At 46.0% G+C, this 25,531-nt stretch overlaps 1 long non-coding RNA gene across 1 annotated transcript; it reads left to right on the top strand.

The window, feature by feature from the left end:
* Nucleotides 1-2,697: 2,697 nt before the first annotated feature.
* LOC135821906 (uncharacterized) lies at nucleotides 2,698-21,243 on the top strand. The gene is made up of 4 exons (XR_010554402.1): nucleotides 2,698-3,092; nucleotides 7,334-7,401; nucleotides 11,348-11,497; nucleotides 21,144-21,243. It is a non-coding gene; the product is annotated as an uncharacterized LOC135821906 (long non-coding RNA).
* Nucleotides 21,244-25,531: the final 4,288 nt, after the last annotated feature.

Consider the following 25,531-nt stretch of genomic DNA (forward strand, 5'->3'; position numbering starts at 1 on the left):
TTCGTTGGTTCGGCGTTGTTACCATGTTACCAGGCCGGATCTTCAAAAGTAAAGTTGCTGGCCGAAGATAGACTTCCGGGACCGGAAGTTTTTGAGAGCACTGTGCTGGACCGCAACTACATGTAGCACTATTGCATGCAGTATACCAGGTATACTGGGCCTGGCACTGCGTGCCACGATCTGCTTGGCACCATGCATGATGTGTGCGGTGGTCTATCGCTTGTAGTAATACATCGCGTATGTAATAAATGTTGCCAATCAAAGACCAACGCTATAGCCGATACGAATCTGTACATGAAGATGTGCGTAGATCTACTATGCAGTCATGTAGAACGTCGTATAATGCCATTTGTGGCCTCGTAATGCTTTATAATGCTCGTAATGCTCCAGGTGGTGTATAATGCTCGATATAATGCCGGCATTATCGGCCAACACCTACATGTAGCCCTGCATTTCACAGAATCACGGCATGTAGGGGCGATCTGACAATAAAGCAACTCAGGTTTTGGTCCCGGATCCCCCAATGAGCGATGGGTTAGAAATGAAAGAAAAGAAAGAAAAAAATTGCCAAAATTGCGGAAACACATTTCTCAAAATGCGAAGACTCCACTGTAGCCATCCACTATATCCATACATCTTCACAACACTCTCCAAACGGTCTCTGGGCTACACCAATCACTAAAAGAAAAAAGAGATATTTAAAATTATTCGAATTTTCGGGCAAGGCCTTGTTGAAGATGGGCCTTGCCCGAAAAATTCGAATAGTTTTAATATCTCTTTTCCTTTTAGTGATTGGTGTAGCCCAGAGACCGTTTGGAGAGTGAAGATGTAAGGATAAAATTGCGGAAAATACGCAAAAATAAACAAAATTGCCCAAAAAAGAGAGATTGGCTTTGGCTGGTTTGGTAAGTATTTTGGTAAGTACAATCATGTATAGCCTTTGCTAGTATAGTATAGCCTATGCTAGTATAGTATAGCCTATGCTAGTATAGTATAGCCTATGCTAGTATAGTATAGCCTATGCTAGTATAGTATAGCCTATGCTAGTATAGTATAGCCTATGCTAGTATAGTATAGCCTATGCTAGTATAGTATAGCCTATGCTAGTATAGTATAGCCTATGCTAGTATAGTATAGCCTATGCTAGTATAGTATAGCCTATGCTAGTATAGTATAGCCTATGCTAGTATAGTATAGCCTATGCTAGTATAGTATAGCCTATGCTAGTATAGTATAGCCTATGCTAGTATAGTATAGCCTATGCTAGTATAGTATAGCCTGAGTATGCCTTGCATTCATGCCAGCAATGCTTGACAGGTAGATGTCCTACATTGTACTTGTCGCACGGTCCGTGAAGCCAGCATGTCTTGGGCAGGAGTAGGTACAGCTGTGCATGTGTGGTGTTACGGTTTTTTTTCTTAAGCCTCTTATACGGGCAATCACAGAACATGATTTCACTGGCCTGACCGCGGCAACAACTGCAAAGCAAAACAAAACAAAAAAATGCAAATAAAAATAAAATGAAACTTTACAATCTGCACACAATGATAACTCCATTTTTGAGATAGTCTCTGTTGATCAGTCAGTATCCGTTTACGGTACATGTTGTAGTAGTCCGTACTATGGCATAGCGGATGCAGCCTGGGCGGCGCTACGTGTAGCTGTCACGTTTTTTTTTATTTTTTTATTTTTTTACTACGTTCACATAACCAGCTCGAAAAGAATAAGGAAAGACAATGGTACGGAGACTAGGACAAACGTGACAACTAATGAGCAGGCGCTGCACCGAGACGCAGCAGTGATGGTGGGGCATTGATGACTCTGCCGACCTGAGGTCTCGGCGTCAAGGCCAAAAACACGCACCAAAAACAATGAAAAAAGAAGAAGATAGAGCTGTACAGGTGAGAAAGATGCAAAAACCCAAGGCTTAACACGAGCGATTGTGGGGGAGAAACTGTCTTAGCGTCATACTATTCATAGGGAATCGACTGCCCAGAGCCAGTTTGTGCTGCGAAGATGGCGGTAAACATTCGTTTTGAATGATTGCATTCTCTTGCTGTGGGGAGGCTGGGCTAGGAGAGCGGCAGGGAGGGAGTTCCAATCGCTGATGCTGCAGTGTGGGAACGAGCGCTTCAGTGCCAGCGGGGCAGATGCAGGCAGCTGGTGTTGGAGCTGGTGGTCATGGCCACTGACAGCACCGTGCTCGCTGCGAGTTCTGGGGTTGGTAGAGATGATGTGGCGCGGTGGCAATCAACTTCGCTTATAACGACAACCGGCGGGGCATCAGAAAAGTGTCTTTATTCGCGAAGTGTCGTTATACCCGAAGTCTCATTACTGTGTTACAGTTGGATGGGACTTTGCTCTGGGCATGAAATTTCTGTCGTTATTCGCGAATTGTCGTTATATCCGCAGTCGTTATTAGCGAAGTTGACTGTACTTCTTTGCGTAGCACGCAAAGAGTCGTGAAAACCTGAATGATAAACCCGTACTACCCATACAAAATGAGCCGAGCATACAGTATGAATACTATGATACTGTATGTAGGCCCATGATTACTACATGTAGTTCTACTTTTTGAGCCGCATGCACTCTGCTTAGCGCTAGCGCTGTCGACTCCGTCAGTGCATGCAGTAGCTAGCTGCAGTGTCAATACAGAATGAAATAATTATTATTAAATTTTACCCTTCGCAACGGAGTTGCAAAGCGTTGTGTACGTGTATGCATCGTTGTTGGTTCGTCCGCACCTCCGATCAGGGATTAGCCCTACCATACTGATAGCTTCTCACACAGCTCTCAGTTTGTTGCAGAACGAGAGTGTAGGGTCGGGACAGCTCGTTTGTTCGGACACGCGCATCAGCATGCCCTTTGTAGACTACAACTGATTCAATTCGATCGGTGTTGGCAGAGTGTTCTAGGCGATGCAGTCAGCCAGCGGTATAGCCAGCGGTCTTGTAACATATTGAGCGGAGAATTGCACCGTTGGGAGAAGCCATAAAGTTAGTTTTGCAGCTGGCAGGTGCGCGGTAGTGAACCGCGCGGGAACTACACACCGTGGTCTCCACCTCCTTCGTGATCCACATACTGTTGACGAGGTACGGTCCGAATTTGCGTGTTTTATAATTATAATAATAATAATAATGACGACTACACCATAGCTCAGTGGTTAGAGCATCGCTGGCTACAAGCGAGGGTCCCTGGTTCGAGTCCTGGTGGTGACAGTCAATTTTTTCTTCAGACTTTTCCCGTTTGTCTCTTTCCCTCAAAACCAGTTAAAATAATAATAATAATAATAATAATAATTCGCGGGATTCGCGTTGGCATCGCTTGAATGATTATGTTCAGAAACACACAAACTAGCCTTCGCTTCCGCAGGCCACCACTATGCCTATGCCTTGCACACCTTAGTGGCGAATGCAGACCTCACAAGTGAGTCAGGGGAGAGTAGGTGAGTCTCTCAACCAATCGGGCGTGTAACGGCCCATAACCCTGTAAACTGCATCCTTGTTACCCTCACTCCGAGCTGTGAGTACCCAGTTGACCGTGGGTGTCGGCGCAGTTCACCATACATAAAAAGTCTTTACTCACGTAAAAAGTCTTTACACGCTCCCTGCAGCGCGGGTCTCGAACTCGGGACCTCATGATTCGCAGGCAGGCCTGCAAACCAATCGGCCAGATGCGTTGGTATAATAATTCCATTCAAATCATGAGATGGGAGTTTATCATTCCGGCTCGGTCTCCCATTACTCCAGGATCGAACAATACTGTACACGACCCAGGCAGAGTGTGAATTATTTTGAAGGGGATGAAATGAAACGTTGGCCAGCTTGTCTTCAGCAGCGGTGGTTAGTTTATCTATCCCACAAAGTGCATGGTCTCTTGTCCGCGCCATGCACGCTAAAACAATACAAGCATTAGCAGTTGCATGTCTTGTACATGTACATATTTACATGTTTGAAGGATCCGAGTTGTCATGTAGCGCCATCGCAAAGCTGTCACGGAGGAGCAAGCTCGGCTGGAAGTTGCCGCTAGTGGCCGATTCGAGCGCATCTGTATTGATGCACGGGTGTTCAACCCTTTTGCGTCTTCGAGTCGTGCCACCTCCCTCGCTGCTAGCTACAGACGCCATGAACAGGAAAAGCGCCGGAAGTACGAAGAGCGAGTACGCGAAGTCGAGCATGCCTCCTTCGTGCCTGTTGTGCTTTCTGCCTCTGGTGGCTATGGCAAGCATGCCAATGCGCTTTTCTCGCGGGTCGACTCTCTCCTGGCTGAGAAGAGCAAGGAACCATACGTGCAGATTATCTTCTTGCTGCGCTGCCGCCTTGGGTTTGCCCTGGTTCGTTGTGGTGCCATGTGCCTGCGTGGCTCAAGGAGCATGTTTGCTCCTGCCGTGCCTGAGTCCCCTGCAGTGCTGGTGGTGGCTGAGGCACGCATCCAGTGAACCTGCAGTGATCCTACTGAGTCGGTATAATCATTACTATATCCGATGATTCGTTTTCTGTAATTGTGTTCATGCTGCACAAAATTAATGTGTTATTTTGCCCGTACAAGAGGCTCAAGGAGCTCATTCCTAAAAAAATTATCATGTAGTAAGAATGTTGGCATCAAGACCATCCCAATTCGAAAATTGCATTGCTATAAAAAATTCAGGGGTGAAACGATTACACTTTTCAACTATCGGTCAACCTACCCTTGTATCAATTCGACTATCGATTATTAGCGCTGAAACAATTATATCGGTTATCCGTCTAATCGACCACTACGACGAAACGATTTCGATTATGCTGTCTGTTTCGATTACACGATTCTAAAGATTAAAAAAATAAAATAAAAAATAAAAACACTTGTGCAAGATTGTCATGTACTGTCGCGGATATGGAAATCCAGTCGATTGACCGAGGCCGGCGCCCTCAGCGCGTACAGAACGAAACGTCGCTGCAGGCAGTGCACATGATCCGATGCGACCAGCGCGCTGCAGCGCATAAATGAATGTGTGAACGGACTCACGGCTGCATGGCCAGCGCCCTGGGGCCGCTAGACGTGCGACTGGATTTCCATGTCCATGACATATATAACAGGCTTGTAACGGTCAGCCATATTGCGATGAAGAAGGCATTTGGTTTAGATAGAATGACCCCAACTGCATTAGTTTTACAACGGTGTCATCTGTATTCGTTTGAGCAACGAGTTAATTTGAAACTATACGTTTTGGTCTATCGCTGCTTGTCATCAATTACTAGCCCCCTCCTTCAGTCACTGTTTCTCCTGCGTTCAGTTGGCCCGCACACAAATGCTCGTACTCGTGGCCAGGATACAGCTGCCTTAGTATTACCTACTGTACATATTGGGTATGGACTGTGCTCAGTTTCTTTTCTGGCGGCAGGTCGGTGGAACACTCTTCCTCCAAACTGTCGTCAGGCACAATCTGCTGGTACTTTTGCTCACCTCACAAAGATTCACCTAGGGTTCCCTGTAACAAGGCCATGCCTATTGGGACTCCCCTAGTCAAATAATAAATACTACTACTACTACTACTACTACTACATCAGTACATGACTGACTGTATCTACATGTCCACGACATCAGTACATGAACACCTGTATCTTCAGTAGTAGGATACGATAATTTTTTTTACGTACATTTTAGATCGACAGTGCATGTACACATGTGCAATATACTTTGTCCTTTTCCTCTTTTTTTGTTGTTATGCACATGCTTTCCAGTCTAGTAGGGCTGTGTATAGAAAAAATAATATAGTAATAAAACAATAAACTGACTTTCTGCACCCGCACATTTCTAGGACGCAGTAATCGATATCATAATCCATATAGATACAGCTCTAAACTTCTGTCCTTTCCTCCCTCCCTTTCTCCCGACACCTTTCACCATTACTGCTAGCCTACACGCGTATACACATTTTTAGCTCTTTTTTTCCACACTCTTCTCATCGCTCTTCTCATCGCCTTCCTACAGCACCACACTGCATATCTACTCGTTTCAGTTTTTGTTGGCATTAGTTGAATGCTTTCACCCTGAGGATGGGCCATACCCGAAAAATTTGGTGAATTCTATTACTTCCTCCGCCCAGGCAAAATTTTCGCTTATCTCCTTCAGCCCAATGACAGGGGTCTGACAGCAATCACACAAATCTGCTGGTTCAGGCACACCAGTTCCAAACAAGTCGGCAAAGTCGGCAAAGAGTAACGAAACACCTAAAGTAGAGCGGGTTGAACGCGAGTGAACTGGTAAAAAAGACACGAAGTCAGTCACTGGTCAAGGTGGGAGCTGCTAGAGCACCACTGGAGTACAGAGCAGAGGTGTCATGTTGCAAAAAGCCAGGGTATTTGTTTGCATCCGGCACAAGATGTGTGCACGGTAAAATGACGTGAGCTTGAAGCTGGGAAAGCCACTCAGCGACGCTCGCCCACATACTGCAAAATGAACCAGAATCGGCGCTGGGCAAAATAGGGGGAAAAGAAAGGCTTCGATGACAGGGTTGTCACGCACCCTGCTCATTCGCCTGATATCAACGTGAATAATCCTGCAAAGCGCCGCTGAGCTCGTCAGCTTCAGCTGATAAGAAACACGACCGATCGTACTCATGAAGGAGGTGAGTACTACCCGACAACAAATGCTGCGTCGGCTGATGACAAAGGATGACTTCAACATTTTTCGACTTGGAGAGTTTCTCTTGATGTTCAACGGCTCCTCAACTCATTCTGAGTCGTTATAAGCCATTCTGAGAACCTGGAATGTATCAGTAAAAAGTGTAAAGATAAGCGAAAAGTTTGCTTGGGCGGAGGAAGTACTTATTTATCATGAAGTGACCTGTGCAACGAAGAGATCGTATTTGGAAAGTTCAAGTTGAGGTACCCAATTCTAAAAGTGTTCAATTAAGTTAAGTTAAGGGATGTAGCGGGTTTTGCGTTCCAGCTCTTCACATGTACAGTAATGACATTGATGAGCTCGTGAATTTATCTATCTACATGTGTTCAACAAATACCACATCTGCTGACATGACAATTGACTACCAATAATGACACTGGTAGGTTGGGTGAGAGCCAGTCATGGCAGAATTGAAAGGCATCACAAACCATGGAAAGCGAGAGAGAAAAAAAGAATATAGAGAACAAGATCAATCAGAAAATGGCGCCATAACAAGGAGGAATTGCGCGCTTTTTTCCAGCTAACGCACAAAACAGCAGCGAATTTGAAAATGAAACTGCCTTGGTTATTGGGTCCACAGAGCACAGAGGCTGGTAGGAAGCAGTTGTAACATATTGTATGTCTCCTGGTCTTCTGACTGCCATATTTCCTGCTGTCATGGTGTTTCTAGATCTGTGGGAATTGCACCATTGGCAAGTGGCTGATTGTCGCATCAGATGTCGGGTCGGTAAGCTTTCGGTATGTTCATCAGTGATTTAGTTCAAACTCCACATGTGCATTGTACACCAATTGTATGGCCTTCAAATTATCACTCATGTTGCTAAGAGTCCACGTACGTCATGCGCATACGCCGTTGCACCATGCATTTTTAGGTACTGTAGGCCCGCAGCCACGCCCCAAAGATAACTTTTTTTCGATTCTTGATTTTCCTACTGCAATGCATACATGAAATCCTAGAGCGCACAACTGCTATGTCGTGATTCTAGTCATGTACGACGAAACATCGATGCACATGTGAAACTTGCGTGGTGGCCCCCGTTCTTGTGCCTTGTCTGAAGGTGTTTCAGTGAGAATTTTTGGCGATGTTTTGTCTTGACTAATACCTTAAGAAAAGGGCTTCTCGACCAAACGGTCATAGTGGGTGAATGAGGCCGACCCAGGGATAACAGGAGCCAACTTGGAGAGAAAATATAATTTTTGCCATGTCCGGTAATGCTGGTAGTGTATTGATGTTGTTCAAAATTGCACAGCTGTTTCCTACCAGAATCATGTCAGTCCCGAAAAATGGGAAGGATTGAAACACTTTGTAGAAAAGAATAGGGACCAAGGGACTACAAGTTACTCTTCAGGTACTCCCTCATTGTAACGAGTCCGGGTGGTACATAAACCCCATTAGTAAATATAAATCTGAAAGTACGAGCTGAAAGTCTCAGCTGTGAAGGACGTTGGCGGATGTTCATGCATGTCACTGACGGTACTGGCAAGACCATTGGACAATGTTATCGTTATAACTTAGAACCTTCCAAGTTGGAAGGCTGTTGGGGTGCACATCTAAGATGTGCTGGAGCTGTTAGGCAGTTAGTTGTCGAACGTCAGTACAGTCGGTCAGTGTCGTGCAATGTTATCGCATGAGCTGATTGTTTAGTAACGGGTGGTGTTAGTGGACATTATGGCGTAACTTGTAGTTCCTTGGTCCTTTTTATTTGCTATAGATTTTCCTTTGCTCTTCATCTGAGTCCATTATCGAAACACACCTTCATAGTTAAACCCTTATTTGAAATTGGACTCGGATGGAGAGCCAAGGGTTAATATATAAAAATAAAAAGGACCAAGGAACTACAAAGTTTCGGATAGCACCAGAAACTCCTGGGCGATCATTCTCGATTCCCTCCTGGTGTATTGAAATCGCTGCAGTCGGTGTTTCCTGGGTAGAATTTCAGCAAACACACCATCCAGAAACTCGTTCAGCAGCACAAGCGTCGCATCATCCAGTTCGTGGGAACGTCGGGTGAAAACCCCTACAGCCACCATTCTGGCAGTTGCACTGTGCACGGGAGATGCAAAGGCGATCGTCAAAACCGGTCCTATGGATTGAAAAAATCAAGGAAGGGCAGCGTAGCTTGAAGGAAACAAAAGAACTGTCGGTGTTTTGCAGGGTGGCGCAATTGCCGATGCGCCCGGAAACACCAGCAGCGATGAAAACTAGAAGGTCCGCCCAAGAGATGATACAGTAGTTATCTATATACCGTTTCTTGGTTGATTTTTTAGTTCTAGTGCTCATTTGTACAAATGCTTGAGTTTTCAAGTGAAGCGCACATTTTAATAAGTCGGACCAAGTAGATGATAAAATCAAAATCAAATCAACGACCCATCAGCATAGATAAATAGTTAAGCAATGCTGTAGACAGCAAGCTGTTTCGGCCATAAAGGCCTCGCCAGTACAGGTACGAGCACCACAGACATTAAGAGAGCACGTTTGATTATTATTATTAGTGGTGTGCACGGGTAGTCGGGTACCCGTGAGGACCTCGGGTAAACGGGTACCGAATCGTACCAGAAAACCCAAAGTTGCAGATGCCATCATGTAGAAAGAGTAGAGAGAGAGGTCTACAGTGCACGTGTGCAAATAATTCACGCATGTCTAACCAGTGTGTAAGGGAAGGGGCCGGTGTGCATTGTGGTCTTACCATGCGAACATTACCCGATCGGGTACCCGTGCTACCTGTGGACCCGATACCCGAGGAAAATGCTACCCGACTCAGCCCTAATTATTATGCTTTTTAGGAATGAGTTTGCTCCCACACTGGAGCTCGCGCTATTCCGCCGACTTGACTTGACACTTGACTGACTCACGACTGCCATCCAGTCCAGAGCACACGAGAAATCCATCGAACCTTCGACTTGGCAAACCTGCAAGAAAGCATCACTCCCTGGTCAATACACAGTGTTTCGGGGATTCACCCCTCATCAGTTGAACTTGAGTAGGCTGAGGAAGATTGTGCCTGAACAGCACCACTTATTTAGTGCTCTCCAGGCACAAACATCACCAGGGATACAAACTTACAGAGACGCTCCGTTTCCAGCGCGAAAAACACCTCGTGAACACCAGATAACAGCGTGAGTCAGTGTCGCTCCTGGACGGTGAAAACAGACGTCGAGGACCCTGGGCCATTCACAACGCTGTCACCTCCAAACCAGCTAGTCGCCAGCCCGAGCTGGGCACAATAGAAGGAGATAATGGTTGCGACTTCGGCGATGATAAGTGGTGCTCTTCAGGCACAATCTTCCTCAGCCTACTCAAGCTCAACTGATGAGGGGTGATTCCCCTAAACACTGTGTATTGAGCAGGGAGTGGTGCTTTCTTGCAGGTTTGCCGAGTCGAAGATTCGATGGATTTCCCGTGTGCTCCGGATGGCAGTCATGAGTCAGTCAAGTGTCAAGTCAAGTCGGCGGAATAGCGTGAGCTCCAGTGTGGGATCAAACTCATTCCTAAAAAATCGTCGCTGAAGTCGCAACCTCTACTTCATTCTATTATTATGCTTGTTCCCTTTAACATCGCCAAGCCAGCTTGGCTAGCCTTCGCATAAGCCAAATGAACAAAAGAAAAGAGGAACGAGCGAAGCCAATGAGGAGCACACACGCATGCAACTGCAGGATAGGCAAAAGGGAATGAATAAGACAATCCTAAAAACACACCAAATGTCAGCTATTTACTTAAACGAGAGAGCTTGGAAGCTCAGGGCCCTACGCTATGCTTTTTTGCCTTGATGACCTAGGCAAAAAAAAAGCATAGGGATGTTATCAATTTTTTTCAAGACATAACCTGGGATTCGAACCCGCACTTTCGCCCTGCATCAGGCATGCATCCCCGATACACTTCGCATACATACTAATTCTTCCAAGTTGCTTCACGTTATGATGTTGCATTTGAAGGCCCTATTTGAATATCGTGGCCAGCTGTTTGTGGCCAGCCGTTTTTGTTGGTACGGTATGGTACAGGACAGGTACGGTACAGGGTAATACGACACCGTCTACCACCTTGATGACCTAGGCAAAAAAAGCATAGGGATGTTATACATTTTTCAATTCTCCTATTTTTTAAGGCATAACCTGGGATTCTAAACCGCGCTATCGCCCTACATGCATTCCCCATTCATACTCATTCTTCCAAGTTGCTTCACGTTATGATCTTGCATTTGAAAGCCCTATTTGAATATTGTTGCCAGCTGTTTGTGGCCAGCTGTGTTTGATGGTACGGTACGGTACGGGACAGATACGGGATAGCGCCAGGCGTGACACAAACAAACAAATACCAAATTAAAGCTGTGTGGACCCTGGCTCGCGCCAGACGTTATTGAAGTAACGTCTTCTGCATAGCTACGGGAATAAATATAACTGGAAACGGCAAACTACAAAATGTAAACTATTTACTTAAACAAATAACACAGCAAAAGGATGAATATAGAATTATTACAGCTGACGGTATATACATGTAGTAGCGAAGTGACCTAATAGTAATACAAGTATACATGATAATAACTACAGCCGCGAACCATGTAGTGGGGGGGGGGGGGGGGGGGGGGCATTTTAGAGGTAGCTCGTCGCTCTATCGCCAGAGTGCTCAAACTACGAAAAGTAGCCGGCAATAAATGCTTTAAAAAGAACATTGATCTGTTTTGTTCAGGCTCACAGAATGGAATCTTTCCAAGATGCGCTTGTGGCCCTGTGCGTACGGGACAATGCTAAAGAGATCAAGGCCAAGCTTCTTGTGTACGGCCAGGTTACCGCACATGCTGCCAAAGGATACCATCGAAAATCCGGAGTGTCATTTCTGGTGAGTACGAAACATATTCTGTAAATCCGTCCGCAGCCTGCACATTTGCATTTCTTTTCACATGCATTTCTTTTTCTTTTGGCAAGAACGCCAGAGAGCGCATGTGGTGAAGGTAGAATTGCTTTATTGATAAACAGCCCGAAACCTGCTGCTTACCAAGAAAGGACAAATAATTATATGACATTTACTGCAGAAGTATTCCGTCTGAAGTAGTGTTCAACGGAATATGAGTATAAGGTACGCTATATTCGTTCTCACGAATGAGCCGGATCATCTCTCACTATTACCAGACATGTGCTGAGACTGTCGTCAAGGACATGTGTTGGGGTTGGTGTGGTTAGGTCTGGTTGTGCGTTTTTGAGTGTGTGTGTGTGTGTGTGTGTGTGTGTGTGTGTGTGTGTAAGAGAGAGAGAGAGAGAGAGAGAGAGAGAGTGAGAGAGAGAGAGAGAGAAAGAGAGAGAGAGAGAGAGAGAGAGAGAGAGAGGAGAGAGAGAGAGAGAGAGAGAGAGAGAGAGAGAGAGAGAGAGAGAGAGAGAGAGAGAGAGAGAGAGGGAGAGTGTGTGTGTATATGTGCGTGTGTGTTTGTGGTGTATGTGTGGGCGTGTTTGTGTGTGTGTGTGCATCGCTGTCCTGTGTCCACGGATGTCCCCACTGTATCTATTCGCCATGAATCTGACTCTTTTCGATGTGATGTTTGTCGCCGCTCTTTCCGCTCCCGTTCTGGTTTGAGCCGTCATCACTGTGACCGTGCGAAACGGATGTCACGTGCAGCCAGGAACAACTGCCGTCATGAATGCGAGCATTGCGAAAGACGGTTCTCAAGGCCACAGGACTTGCAACGCCATGCCAAATATTGTTGACTTTGCGATTTCTCTCTCTTCTCTTCTCTCTTCTTGTCGTTGTCTCCCGCTTCTGGGAGCGCGTGGCCCGATAGGGTAGCTGTACATAGTAGTAGTAGTAGTAGTGTGTGTGTGTGTGTGTGTGTGTGTGTGTGTGTGTGTGTGTGTGTGTGTGAGAGAGAGAGAGAGAGAGAGAGAGAGAGAGAGAGAGAGAGAGAGAGAGAGAGAGAGAGAGAGAGAGAGAGAGAGAGAGAGAGGGAGAGTGTGTGAGTGTGTGTGTGTGTGGGGGGGGGGGAGAAAGGGTCTGTGTGTATGGGTGTTGGGGTGATATTTATGTACCTCTCTATCCATCTATCTATCTATCTATCTATCTATCTATCTATCTATCTGTGTATCTCTCTACCTATCTATCTATCTACATCCGCCGGAAACAAAAACTTCGTGACTTTTTTTCATTGATATTCGCTTCTGTTCTGGCGCTCTCTGTGTGGCTATGTCGGCCTGAAACACTAACAGATGACATTTTAGAACAGTAGGAAGGCACGATTCACATCATGTGAAAAAGCCACGAAGTTTTTGTTTCCTGAGGAAGTACAAAGGAGTAATTTTGGCAATTGCTGGCAACCTACCTACCTACCTATCTGCCTGCCTCCCTCCATCCCTCCCCCCCCCCCCTCCCTCCCTCCCTCCATCCCTCCCCCCTCCCTCCATCCATCCATCGAACCATCAATTAATCCATCCATCTTTCTATCTTTCTATCTACACGGAAAAGAGAAATAGGCCCAGTTTGGATTTGTCGTGACTCAAAGTTTCATGCCACTGCAACCATCAGACGACTGATAATATAAATTTTGAAGAAGGGCTGAGGCTTCCTGCAGCTTCATCTGTGAAAGGAATTCGGGTGGACACACCCATTCCCATAGCGCTGCACATCACATCCGAACCAGTTCCGTTATTTTTACAACGTTTCGGCACTTGGCCATCGTCAGGCAATAACAATGAATACCGTGGAAGCCACACAAGAGCAGTATATACGCAGAGTGTAGCGCGGAAAAAGATGCGAATTATGTCACCTAGTATGCAGAAGGGGGGGGGGGGGACAGAGAGAGAGAGAAAAGGCGCAACTAGCACATCACGGAGGAGAAGCAGCAGAAGGTAGCGCGCATCGTGCTCTGTGAATGGCGTTACGCAGAGTGTGGCGCCAAAAAAATAAATTTGTTGCGAGTTTTGTTACCTCTATACAGAGGGGGGAGAGAAGGTGCAACTGTGCACATCACGGAGAAGAAGAGCGCGCCGTTGTGCTCTACGAAGTGAGGGTACATGCCAAATAATTATGGTGTTAATTCTAGCACATTACAGGAGGGGAGCACGGAGCCCCATGCGTCAATGCACTATGAGGTTAAACTTCCATGCCAAACTGTTACCACCAGGGACGCGACGAGGCATCAGGAACAGAATGGATTTGAGTGACCCACCTCATATTATAATTATTCAGTGATATTGAAGTAGCAGCAGGGGAAGCTGAGAAAATTCACAACAAATCCTATCCGGTGCTTATGTTCACATGGGGCTTGGCATCACGAATCTCAATCGCCTCGCACAGTTTGCGACGGGCTCGATCAGGCTCTCTTCCTATTACTTCAACTGCAGAGAATTCACTTTGCCCATAGTTAAGCTTGCATCCAGGGTGAGTGGTACGAAAATGTTGGCCCCATGGCTTGTCGAGTTCCTGTCGTCTTGCCTCACCATTATGTTCTTCCAGGCGAGTTTCCAGAAAGCGACCAGTCTCACCAACATATTGTTCCGGACATTCTTTGCAATTCAGCTGATATACAACATTCTTCTGCATACATACATCCTGTCCCCCGGATATACACGAGATGCACGGCCCCTTTGGGCGACCTCTCCTTTTCGGTTGTAACGGATTTGCAGCCTTGACACATAGAGGAGGAACGAGGGCGGAGTGACACAATGTGCGCCTCAGGCTACCAGTGTGCTCATATACGACTCTAACCGGAATTTTATACTTTCTGATTGCTTTATTCACTGCTTGATATACTTTATCTGACTTATATGGAAGCTTTAGAAATGTGGAGCATGGGTTAGCATGGCGACGACGCTTTGGCCTTATGGAGGCAGTGCGTGCCTCTTCAATGATTCTCTCTGGGTAATTGTTCAATCTTAATAATTATTGTTCATGAACCCTCGCTTCACTTTCTGCACGCATTCTGGTATTCGATGAGAGCCTCTGAGCTCTTAGGAATTGTGACGAAGCAACTGCCAATTTGATATGGTGGAGAACTGCCAAAGTTTAATCAATGAATAGACCACTAGCACATGCCTTCTGGTACAGCTTGTATGCCAGCTTGCCTTCCTGGATCATAATTGTGATATCCATATAATTTATGGAGCCACTCACCTCGCTGAGCTCATAATTATGTGAAGCTGATATTTGGGTGTGCAGAGTTGAAATGCTGCACAAACCGCATCAAGCTCTCTCTGCCGTGGGTTCATAGCAGCAGGATATCGTCGATGTAGCGTTTGTAGAGGAGCGGTACTAACGGAGAATCCTGCAGAAGCCTGGCCTCAACCGTATGCATGAGTAGAATCGCAAGTGGGGGTGCAAGATTGTTACCCACTGCAACCCCGTCCACTTGGTGATAGATCTGATGGTCGAATCTGAAATAGTTGTGGCTGAGAACAAACAGCAGCAGATTCCGTACCCCGCTCACACTCAGCCCAAACATGTCAATCCGCTGGGAATACTGCTGCAGCATATCCACCACTGCCTGAACGCCCTCCCGAATAGGTATGCTCGGATATAACCCGACTACATCCATGGACATAACAATGGTGCCATCGGGGGCGTTCAATCCCGGACATACGTCACAGATGTGGGTTATTGCTTCCGTCGTGTTAGCCAGGTGGGCCGGGACAAATTGAATGAGCTGCTGTAGGATGCGCTCCAATACAATAGATACTCCAGTCGTTGGGCTGTCGCACGCTGCTACCACGGGTCGCAATGGTAAGTTCTGCTTATGGTCCTTTGGAAGACCGTACCACTCGGGGAACTTCGTACTGCTTGGTAGGATTGACTTTAGGAGTTTTGAATCCATGTTCTGCCACTCTGACAGTATTACTTCTCGTGTCTTGGTCTCGTAGGACTCTATGGTCAAATCTACGTTCTCATACATGGTCATGTTCGATAATATGTCTTCTGCTTTCTGCAAATACAGCTCCTGTCTCATAGTAACGAGTTTTTTACTTTTATCCGATGGTTTGATGATGGTTTCTTGGTCTGTGCGAAGTCGCTTCAGCTCCACCTGCGTCAGATTGGGATTAGAGGGTGTGAGACTGTCATATGCCCGTAACACCTCGTCGCGGAAGTTGGCCATGTTCCTTTCGTCTTTGTCGTCCATCTGTAGGGGCTGCTTAAAGCCACACTTCATCAGCTTCCACAATTTCTTGTCCTGTCTGATCTCTGGCGGTGGGTCCTCCTCTTTGAGGTCCACAACCTGAGGCTGGGGCTGTTGCCACCGGAGGGTGAACGCCATCCTCTCTACCGATGTCTCAACATCTGTTCGTTCTTGCTTGGTGAGCCTCCCCGTCGACGGGACAAAGCTAGGTCCATGTTCCAGCAGACACCTTGTCTGGTCGGACACACAGTCGTCCACCACCAACGCCGGTTATGGACTGGCTCAGCATCGGCCGTATGCCCACTGGGTGATGCAACACCAACGGCGGCAACAGGAGTTGGGCCGCGGGGTGAGCTGTTGGTTCCCGCCACACGTTGATCCGCCTCTCGAAGTCCAGAAATCTTCCGATTTGGTCTGGCGTTGGAACTTATTCGTTCTTCGGTAACCACTGCACGTTGAAGAGAACGGATCAATAGGTAGTCCGACTGTGTAAACGTCCACAGTTGCTTTCTGGACTGCTTGTATCGCCTCCCGCGGTAATCTTTCTCTGCGCATTTGTCTTCGATGGCATCGCAGAGAAGACGGCGGCAGTACTGATGTCTCCTGTGTTCGCTGATGGTCTTGTGACTCGTTGATCCTGGCTTCCGCACACAATTCGAAATCAATCTGCTGATCAATCCCTCTCGCCGGCACTGCAAAAGAAAAGACAATTGACACTCACTCCTCTGCAGCTTCCAAGACCATTGTACAAACCGACACGCTGCCTCACTCCGGGAAGAGGAGAACCAAGTTTGAAGAAGGGCTGAGGCTTCCTGCAGCTTCATCTGTGAAAAGAATTCGGGTGGACACACCCATTCCCATAGCGCTGCACATCACATCCGAACCAGTTCCGATATTTTTACAACGTTTCGGCACTTGGCCATCGTCAGGTAATAACAATGAATACCGTGGAAGCCACACAAGAGCAGTGTATACGCAGAGTGTAGCGCCAAAAAAGATGCGAATTATGTCACCTAGCACCTAGTACTAGGTGACATAATTCGTATCTTGTCCGGAACAATATGTTGGTGAGACTGGCCGCTTTCTGGAAACTCGCCTGGAAAAACATAATGGTGGGGCAAGACGACAGAAACTCGACAAGCCATGAGGCCAACATTTTCGTACCACTCACCCTGGATGCAAGCTTAACTATGGGCAAAGTGCATTCTCTGCAGTTGAAGTAATAGGAAGAGAGCCTGATCGAGCCCGTCGCAAACTGCGCGAGGCGATTGAGATTCGTGATGCCAAGCCCCATGTGAACATAAGCACCGGATGGGATTTGTTGTGAATTTTCTCAGCTTCTCCTGCTGCTACTTCAATATCACTGAATAATTATAATATGAGGCGGGTCACTCAAATCCATTCTGTTCCTGATGCCTCGTCGCGTCCCTGGTGGTAACAGTTTGGCATGGAAGTTTAACCTCATAGTGCATTTACACATGGGGCTCCGTGCTCCCCTCCTGTAATGTGCTAGAATTAACACCATAATTATTTGGCATGTACCCTCACTTCATAGAGCACAACGGCGCACTCTTCTTCTCCGTGATGTGCACAGTTGCACCTTCTCTCCCCCGTCTGTACAGAGGTGACATAACTCGCATCATTTAATTTTTTTGGCGCTACACTCTGCATAACGCCATTCACAGAGCACAATGCGCGCTACCTTCTGCTGCTTCTCCTCCGTGATGTGCTAGTTGCGCCTTTTCTCTCTCTCTGTCCCCCCGCCCCCTTCTGCATACTACAGTTGTGGCAAGTGAAATCCAACACTTGCCATAGGGGACAGCGCCACAAATGGACACCAATGATGTAATGCACTGCACCTAATTTTTACTATAGAGCCGTATGCATCCCAAACAGATCGAAAGGTCACAGCGTAGATACACACAGTTCACAAACATTGTACACATAAGGAGTATTGATATCCAATCCCCATTCATTTTTGCCAGCACCTTTTGAACCTTGAGTGTGATGAGTACGAGTTTTGTCATCAGACAGATAAAGTTGTATGTAACACATGTACTGTACGTATGCAGGGCTGCAGGGGCTGCAGACTGCATGGTGCAGTCCCTTATGCCAAGTGTCGGATTTCACTTGCCACAGCTGTAGGTGACATAATTCGCATCTTTTTTGGCGCTACACTCTGCGTATATACTGCTCTTGTGTGGCTTCCATGGTATTCATTGTTATTACCTGACGATGGCCAAGTGCCGAAACGTTGTAAAAATAACGGAACTGGTGCGGATGTGATGTGCAGCGCTATGGGAATGGGTGTGTCCACCCGAATTCTTTTCACTGATAATAAAAACCTAAGACTAATCATTATGAATCAGATCATGCGTGATACTTGGCGCTTAGATTGTCATTACTCTGCGCGACACACGCATGAAGGCCATTATCACACAGATGTTATGGATGATGTAAGGGATAAGTAATGCCATAATGTTGGCACTGACGTATGCTAAACCAGGCATGGTTGTGATGGTTATTAGATATAATACTAGCATTGATATTTGCCAAAAACCAGTCAAGACGGTGGCGGGTACTGTCCTCGCGCGGCAGTTGCGACTGGCTGCTGCTTGTTCTACTATGTCACACTAGGTGTGAAGTTTTGTATGTAAGAATTGATTTCATGGCGTCGTTTTCGACGCTAGTTCGTTTCTTCTGTTCAGTCTCTTTGGGTTGTTGACATTGTTCAATATTGTAAGCTTCCCGATTCTGCGTAGTTGCACCTTTTTGACTTGTTGGAGTATGCCTGTATCGTTGTGTGAATATGCCACCGAACAGAGAATGGCGTCCCCGCACGCTTCAGGTTCCAAACATTGTTTGACAGTTCAGTCTTGTTCTGATACCGTTCGTGGCGGAAGCTCATTGTATGATTATTGTACCGGTCCTTGAAGGGAGGCTCGGTCAGTCCGATGTACTCTTTGTCGTCATTTACTGTTGCTTGATACACTATTGATCTCGACAGGCAATCACCATCAAGGAGGCACTGTGCGACATTACGGCAGTTACATGTCTTGGCAGGGGGTTGTTGCTGGCTTGTAGTCGCTGTGAGAACTCGTTTGTTATTGGTATTGATAATGATTCAGGCGCGTGCACCGTATGAGTTTTTTGGTGTCTGGAAACCACCTTTTTTCGGGCAATCTTGCCGAAGGAAAAGCGCGCCTACTGGATTGGTTATCCTGCATACGCGACGATCGACGGGCAGTTTACAGTACAGTGACTATGTCCTTATTTCGAGGTGAGAGAGAGTTGCTTTGCATGTAGTTCAAAATGCATTATTCTCTCTTTCTTCAGTGGAGAGTAGCGACAGAGAGATCGATCTCTAGCTCTGGTTCGCTAGTGGATTGGCGATGACGTTCAAGAAATCCGCTCTGTCTCGAAATTTTAGTCAAGCACGCGCGATGCAAGTCAGTTCATGTATATGATTGACGATATCTCCTTCCAAACTGTTGACTCAAATCAAGATCTCCACAGCCTTTCGTTCTCGCTCATGTGCGCAGCAGAGATGTTCGTCAAAAACGTTGTCGACTGAAACGTTGTCGACTGAAAGACGTAAAAACGTGCGTCCATGATCCACTTGCCCTGCTTCAGAACGAAGCGCTGCTCCGGCCGCGACTCGGGGCTCTGCTTTTCTTCCGCGAGCTTCCATCGAAGCAAGGCCCATAACTCTTTATTGAAATCATGTTGAACATTGCCAATACATGCTGAAAACTTCGTCATTAGAACAGAAAGAAAGATCCGTAGAATATAAGCAGTGTTTTGATGAAACAAACATGCCTAGAGTGGACTGGTGAAGTACCATAGACATAGTGTTATACTAGTCTTATAGACTGTAGTCTACACTGAGTGTAGTGTAGCCTGGGCGGCTAGGCCTATCAAACTTTTACGTGTTCAATATGACAAACATGTGATTGTATACGAGTACATAATCATTGACTTTTGCACCCTCTTTGCAAATGCTTTTTGAAGTGCTGGTATGTAAAAGGTAACCCGTTTAATCCTGTTACCGGTTACACCAACATTTCCATGAAACATTGCCCCCTCCCTCCATTCCTCTTATTTCTGTCCTTTCTACCCCCGGTGTACCTGGTTCCCTCACTGACGCGTTTGTGCCGGCATGATCTGATGATAGCAGTCGGACGAGCCCCGCATCTCATCAGCACCAGTGTTCATTGGTGCCCTGCACCCCTGATCTTGAGTCCCCTCCCCCTTCCTCCTCCCTAGCCCTCGCCGTTATCTCCGACAGGATGTTCGGGGGATGCGCATGTGCACAAATACATAATTATATAGTGGGGTCTCCAGAAACAATTTACCAACTCTAGAAACCCCCCTTTCAAGACTCGGTGCACGCCACTGCTGATTTGTATATTTTGCATGCAGCTATAGCTAACCTTGACTGTGTTCCTGTTTGGGAAGTGTTTATCAATAAGGTGTAAGAAATTTCCGGCCACATTTGTTTGTATGTTTTTGCTGAACGGAGGGTTGAACCATGTGATGTTGCGCTGATGGTTTCTCCTCATCTTCTTCTGCCCTCCTTTCCGTTCGCTTTTGTATTCCACCTCCTCGTCATATCCTGTGGCATGGAGGGCCTCATTGTAAAGAGGGGCGGCCTGATGAAATGTCTCCTGGTCATGTGATAGGTCTGTCACCCGGCGACTTATAGCAGCAGGGAGTTGATCTATGATGTTGGCCGGATGATTGGACTTGGAGTGAATGTATACAGGGTTATCATTGGGCTTTCTGCACGGGTACTGTTGACCAGTATTCAAGTTGAGAGTCACATCCAGATAGTTGAATATCTTCCAGTTTGTCTCGATTGTAATACGGGGCCCAACTCGTTTAATGTTTGAATCATCCTTTTCCTAGAGCGATCGGCCTCACTTCCGGTATTGCTGTGCAATACTACAAGTCCGTCGTCACGATACAGGCCAATATCATCTTTCTTCAAATCCTGCGTCAGCTTGTATAGCGCGAAAGTGAAAATTAGCTCGCACACCTCTGCCCCATCAAAACATCCCATTGTATGATCTGATTAATAATGATTAGTCTTAGGTTTCTATTATCAGTCGCCTGATGATTGCAATGGCATGAAACTTTGAGCCACGACAAATCTAAACTGGACCTATTTCTCTTTTCGGTGTGAAACGCTCTGCACTTTTTGCATTGAGCACTTTGCCGGCAATTGCGAAACTTACTCCTTTGTATCTTTCTATCTATGTATCTATCACGCGCTCACTCTTTCATGTGCATGTGCGCATGCATTTCCCCTCTCATTTGCTTTATGAGCAAAGAAATTTTTATTCTCAAGAGACGCAAAGTAATCTCTTCCATGGACTTTAATCACTGCAGGTTTATCTGGGCTGGACAGCTTGTCAACAAGATTCGCAAGACGTCCTACAATTTCTCCTCAAAACCGTTTCCCATGATGTCTTCACTCAGCCTTGTGACAATCAGGTAACAAATACAACCATTGATAATATTTTTTTTCACTCAATCTGCGAACAGAATTGTTTCGTCCTTTGTGGACTCATGAGCGCAGCACAGCGAAAATGAAGCTGAACCTGATAGCAATGACATAAAATTTCCAAAGCCAGATTGAAAAGGGGAGTTAAGCCTAAAATCAAATGTTCACCAGTTGTAGTCTTCGGGGTGGTGAGTCGAATAGTCTTGGTCCGAGGAAGCTGAGACGCTCCCTTCCTCCTTTATTCCCAAACTAACTCGCGCACTTCCACCAAAACTGGGTGACTGCGCCCTACTAGATGGGGATTTGTATGCAAAATGTCACTAAAAGCGCCATTTCGTTCTTATGAAAGCACTGATGACCGCAATTGGCCCATGTGTTGTAGTCTTTTCGACGCTGAGTCGACTGATTTTGGTCCGAGATTGATGCGATGCAGCGTTCTGCCCCTAATCCCAAATAAACATGGCTGAACAAGCGGTCACTTGCTCCTGCGTACACCAGTCACCTGGTCACCGTGCCTGCAGGGTACGACTTACAGCCTGTTTGGGTGCGTTCCTGTCACTCTAGTTGAGCCTTGGTGTGAAAATTGTGCCCTTCAGGCGTGGTGACCAGGTGATTGGTGAATGCAGGAGCATGTGTATGCCAGCCAAAAATATGGAGTCCGTGTGTAGGTATTTGCACGATTCTAATCACTGCATTCTGAGGAGTGGAGGTGGAAATTACTACACTCGACATCGTGGCTCGTGCACAGCACACTGGAGTGACATAGAGAGTTGCAGAGTGATCATAGCAGAGGCGCTTGTTGCAGCTGAAGCAGCTCTATCCGCACTTTCGTTCGACAACAGCTACAATTCCGAAGTTGCGATCTCCGAATAATAGTAGAATGATTTACACTAACTGATGTCTCTAATTAACCTCTTCAGCACGCATCACGTAAATGTACATGATCCTGGATGCTACCGGTCCACGGATCACGTACATATACGTCATACGATCTACATCACGTCGTACAGTTGTTTTGGCTTCCGTGTAGTAGTACCAGGCCTGTACCGTGGTCACGCGGAGCTAGGCCTGTTCAGGAGACGTATTACGACAAATACACAATTTGTTAACATTTTCAACCATCGCACAACGTAGATACAGCGCTGAGGAGATCGACCAAGTTTTCGAGCAGGTCACGCTGAGTTTGGATAGCGATAATGAGCCAACCGTCTCTGAAAGCGATTTTTCGTCGGCAGATGAGTCTGTGTCTTCATCTCCGGAACGATGTGCGTCGCCAGAAATTGGAGATGCTGCTGACGATGTTGAGGTGATGGAGAGCGCGGAACAGGTGGTACGGAGGACACCAGTGCTGGCGACAAGGCCATGTCCTTGAAGTCACATGTGGAAGCTGTCGAGGTTCTAGCTGCAGGTGACGATGGAAGCGAAGGTGAGTTGGGTGCATTTACAATTTGAATTTTTCACTAATTTTGAATTTTGAAATTTCAAATATTCATGTACTGTTGCAAGCTGTTGACTATATTTTGCAAAGGTGGGCTAACTTAGTGGTATTTTGAATTGTAGATATTTTTGTGCCCGTTCTAGCATGTCACTGCTGATGTTATGGACACCAAGTACTGAAGTACAAATAAATATGCAACAGATATGTGAATTGAGCAGGGAGTGGTGCTTTCTTGCAGGTTTGCCGAGTGGAAGGTGCGACGTGCTCCTCGTGTGCTCCGGATGGCAGTCGTGAGTCAGTCAAGTGTCAAGTTCGGCAAGAAGCGTGTGTTCCTAGTTGGAACAATCAACTTCATGACTATTACCGCCGAAGTCGCAACTTCTAAGTTCAGATATGTGAATTGATACTGAAATACACATTATCTGCATTATTGTGCTTACATGCATCCAGGCATATGGGTGAAGCGGAGTATTGCACATACCGCACTGCCATTCACTCCGGTCTCCAAATGCCGCTTCCAGACGATCCAATTCCACTTGACTGCCTAAAATTGTTCTTGAATGAAGATTTCTTTGAGTATCTTGTGACGGAAACCAATCGCTATGCACGCGCATTTATTGATGCCAACCTACATACTCTGCCGGCTCGCAGAACATGTGTGTGTTCTATGCCAAGGGGAAATGCCGAGATGTGCGGCAGATGTGTGCTGATTGCCCGAAGAACCCAGGGTATTGCCTTGAGTGCTTCGAGACATCGCACCGAGGAAAATAGCTGTTCCACAATTGCCGAGTGGTTCCTAATCGCAAATTTGTTCGAGTTTGCGGACATGTAGCGTGACCTATTATTATAAACAGATGTAAATATGTACATATTGAGGGTGAACCATGAGAATACATTATATATTTATAATTTTTTTCATTCTGACTAGCAATTGCTAATACCTGTACTTAGAAGCGATACTGCATGCAGTAAACCCTGTACAGGTCCTCCCTCATTATAACGAGTCCGGTTAGTACATAAACCCCATTAGTAAATAGAAATCTGAAATCTCCTGGCGAAACGTGGTCTATACAACTGTTTACAGGTCCGGTTACAACAGAATCCGTTAGTACATAAAATCCGTTAAAACGACCCTTTGCCCAGGTCCCTGGAGTGCCAAACCCTCAGTATAAGATAATATTGACCATGCAGGACCAAGGCCAAAACATGTAGGATAAAGTAGAATGAGGAAACGTATGGTGTCTATGTATTCGTGAGTATGGACGATCCTTTGGATCCAAGGAAGAGTTATGTTGGAGATTTTCAATTATCATATAACGAGTTGAAGCATCTATAATTTATGTTGTATCGAGGGTAGCCCCGGTAAGTACGAAGTTGTGCCTATTTCACCTTTAGCTGCAAGTCCTCCTACAAGATAAGTCTTGTTATATTTCGATGGCCCAGAGATTATCTACTAACGAGGGAGGACCTGTAATAGCTGTCCTACTTTTATAGATGTGCTGGAAATACGTAAATTTGCTGCGCTGATTTGCATTGAAATCTATGCAATAGGGTATGTTCACATCGAGTTTAATGCTGAAATAGGTCATCACAATGATAAATGCACATTGTTAGGTGAAATTCACGAGCTAGAAGGCGAAACAGCTGTCAGAAGGAAATGTTTTACCCGTGACCCCTTCGTTGTTTGAAGTTATTGGTGTGAGTAATGGCTACCGAGGGTAGCAATGGTCGGCTTTAGAGCGCATGGAGGAGGAGAGTTAGTTTCTTGTATTATTCAACAGCCGAAAGGTACCATTCAACAGTTTATTGCTATTCTGTATACTACATTCTTTTTCATGCAAACCTTCTCCCCACCGGATTAACATGTAAGACATGGCTCAAGCGGGAGGCCTCGTCTCCTACGCTGCGTAGTATTCGGCTCCTTGACATACTGGGGTGGAGACTGTGCTGAACAACATAATTGATTGCGGAGACTGCCCGAGTGCTCATAAACTACTCTTACCGGCAGTTTGTACTTGCGAATGGCCCTGTTTACCCTAGGGTGTACTTGATCCGACTTAAACGGTACAGTCAACTTTGCGAATAACGACATTCGGCGGGGCATCAGAAAACTGTCCTTATTCGGGAAGTGTCCTTATAACCGAAGTCCCATTTGAATGTATGTGAACCCATATTTTTATAGTATGACATGCATATCAAAATGAAGCTCTTTTCTCGCTCTATGTCAAGGTGTACTATATTTTCATATTGCAGTTGAAAGGAACTATAAAGTCAATAATACCATGACTCAAAATGCAAGGGAAATAAATTTAAAAATATGCCTTTTTGAGCCATCTACAGGGCCAGGGACATGATGTATGATGATAACTGTACAATCATGTACAACTACATGTAGGTGTGCTGGTAAATCCAACAATTTTGAAGCAAAGGAAGAAACCCTCCCCCGTGACTTGGCTGCATTTTCTTGCATGTGTGCCTTTATCCGGGCCATCACCATGGGTTCTGTACTTCTGCATGACAGGTACATGTACTTGACTGACAGGTACTTGAAATAGCTGTCAAAAGCCCAGAAAATCGTTATTCAAGCAGTGAATATGACCTCCGGGCACTAAAAGCATGTCGCTATTCGCGAATTGTCGTTATTCAGATAGTCGCTATATCCGAAGTTAATTGTATACAGTTAGATGGTACTTTGCTCTGGGCATGGAAATTCTGTCGTTATTCGCGAATTGTCGTGATATCCGCAGTCGTTATTAGCGAAGTTGACTGTAGTTTAAGGAATGCACAGCGTGGGTTTCCTCTGCGTCGACGTCTAGGCTTCATTGCCGCTTCTCT

The sequence above is a fragment of the Sycon ciliatum genome, chromosome 7 (assembly GCF_964019385.1).
Source record: "Sycon ciliatum chromosome 7, ocSycCili1.1, whole genome shotgun sequence".
Classification (NCBI taxonomy): domain Eukaryota; kingdom Metazoa; phylum Porifera; class Calcarea; order Leucosolenida; family Sycettidae; genus Sycon; species Sycon ciliatum.